Raw genomic sequence first — 3026 nt, forward strand, 5'->3', positions numbered from 1 at the left:
ACATTGTCAAGGGTTAACTATAATATATATATATATATATATATATATTTTATTGCATTTAACATTTACTTACCATAATCTGATTGTGTCAAGATGAAATCATCAAGGTCATCAGCGGTGGGTTCTATGACAAAGAAACAAATATATATATATATATAAACAATATATATAAACAAAATTTGAGAACATTCACATGCATTTAATGATTTCTTAAAAATGAATACTTACTTACTTACTTACGTTTAAAGATGTCATTGTGCTTTTGTGAATTATCAGAAGTAGAAGCCACAATTTCTGGGTTTCCTGAAATATTTACCGACATTTTTTCTTGTCAGTACTGGTATTTTTCAATGTAACAAGTGTTATGGTTCAAAGACATTCAGCATTTGAAGACCCTGACACTGAGGTTAACCAATGAAACAGAGCCCCAACATTTACACACAGTATTTATACCAGAACATGACAGCGTTATCTCAACTGCAAAGACTATGTTTTTAAGACCAAAACCCTTCTTGAGTTCAAAGGTGATATGTTATCTAAGAAACAGACGTAACTGCCCCTTCCTGACATCGCCCCTAACAGTTGGATATGGTATAACTGTAACCCTGTAACTCTAAGATGAAAAAGTAAAATGTTTTAGAAAAGCTACAGGTAACTAAAATTATCATTCCTTTTTCCTAAAATGGAGTCTCTCATGATTCAAAAACAAACACATCATTGCTAGAGTCAATTTGTAACTTGGAAACAGTATACTGATGTTCTTTTTTTTTTTGTTAATCTGATATTCGTCTTACCTATTTCAGCTGCTTTTCCAGTATGTTGACGCAGAAGCTGAAGGTTTTTCTCGTTCCATCGATGTAGTGAAGCACAATTTTTTTTATTTACTTTTTTAGGTCTTTTCTATTTTGAACGGATTTAGACTGGCTCATATATTCAACAAATAGGTCCTGCTGTAAAGCAAAATTAACTTACAATTCTGTCAGGTTACACAGTTCCTTTATTAGGATTTCATGTGATAGGTCAACATTAAGTTGATTATACCTTTAAAATATAAAAGGATGCATGTCTTTTTTTTTTTTTTTTTTTAGATGTATAAACGCCTGAAAAAACATACAGATTATTAATAACACCCTTAAACACACCCCTGTGTGTTTTAATTGGCTCATTTAAGGCCTTCCCCGTAACACCCTTAAACACACCCCTGTGTTTTAATTGACTCATTTAAGGTATCGCCCCTAATGACGACAACCAATCAACATCCACTGTTACGCCCCTTGGACACACCCCCCTGCTTGACCACGTGACCTCCTGCCCACATGGCAACCACATGGCGCCCACATGGCCCCCACCGGAAGTCCCGCCCTCACCGGAAGTCCCGCCCACCTGTCAAAATGTTTGATGAAAGGGTGCACTTAAATTCTCTTCACATAGGTTGAACAGGATCTGCAAATTATTGTATTCTGTTTTTATTTACGTTTTACACAACGTCCCAACTTCACTGGCATTTGGGTTGTACGTTTCTGATGCCACCAGTTTGGTTTTTGATCAGTTTACGTGCCATTTCTTTACATACAGTAACTTCAGAAAATATTCAGGGTCCTTTCACTTTTTTAGTTGTACTATGTGGCAACCTGATACTGTAATCTATTCAATTCTTGTTCTTTCAATAATCTATGGTCAGGGTAGAATACAGATGGGACCAAGGCTTGGAGTTATAAACTGTATTTGGAACAAGCACACTTATGGTCACTTCCGGGCCATTAGGGTCACATGAGTCACAGGCCATATACCTTCTGTTTAATGTTTAGGTTGTTGTCACTTGACCAACATTTACATGTTCTTGAGATGTAAATGGACCGCTGATTCTTGACCCACTGAGTTTGCTCTTCGGAGTCGCAACATCCAGGCTGTCTGTTCTAGGGACTCCTCTGGAACCTCTGGAGATCATTGTGGAAAGAAGGATTCTTCATAAAATGGAGAACGTTATGGAGAACCCCGAGCATCTTCTTCATGAGACTGTTGTACAACAGAGTGTCTTCAGTCAGAGGCTTCTTCAGGTCTGCTGTAAGACAGACGGCTACAGGAGATCCTTCCTGCCCACAGCCATCTGCAAATATGTTGTCAATCAAATTTTACTCTATAAATAACTTTTCCTTAGTGCAAAGTATCACTTGGCAGCCTGGAATCATCTCTCCGACTGGTTTTACATCTAGTCACACCTTGGAATATGTGACCAAAATAACTCCCACTTGGCATCTTTAGGGACCCGTTTGGATTGTCAAGCAACATTCCACCAAACATTGAACTGAAAGGACGAAAGTAATACAGTCCTGATCAAATTCCTAAACTGGGGAAGAAATTATAAGTGTTCATACTTTATGCTGCTGGGTTGTAACCAGGTCGCAAGTAGAACTTCAAATACAAAAAAATAAATAGAAACAGGAGCCAGTGACCAAGCATGTAAGTTAGTGAAGATTCCATTTAAACATAATCAAGCTTTCATTGAATTTTCTGTCGGGCATTTACACGGTAACCACCTGCAGGCAAAGGCAAAAAGACTGTCTTGGAACATGGCTGGATCGTTGAGATGGATAAACAAAGCCTCTCACAAGGTGCCTTTGCTGCAGACGTTGGACCCAATCAGGTTACATTCTTCAAATGATCCCGAGGCGTATGGTAATAAAAAGTCTAGCAGACCCAAAATATTTACACCTCCACTGAGCCAGAGGTTTTACCAGGCTCAGTTTTGGATGTTTTTTCCCCCTTAGAAATGAAAGCTGTTTTTTGTATTTACTCAGGTTATATCTGTCTAATGTTAACATTTGTTTGATGATCTCCCCCATTACAGAAGAAATCTGTGAGGGCGAAGAACCTTTCACAGACCTGTAGATCTGCAGTTTGTTTCTAGATGTTCACAGAAGCAGGTGGTCCTGCTGTCACACATCTTTAATTTGGTTTTTATTTCAGATCTCTGTGCAGCCCATCCTCATGAGTTTTTTTCAATCACAAAAACATTAACAAAAGTA

Source organism: Girardinichthys multiradiatus, chromosome 22 (assembly GCF_021462225.1).
Source record: "Girardinichthys multiradiatus isolate DD_20200921_A chromosome 22, DD_fGirMul_XY1, whole genome shotgun sequence".
In the NCBI taxonomy this organism is placed as follows: Eukaryota; Metazoa; Chordata; class Actinopteri; order Cyprinodontiformes; family Goodeidae; genus Girardinichthys; species Girardinichthys multiradiatus.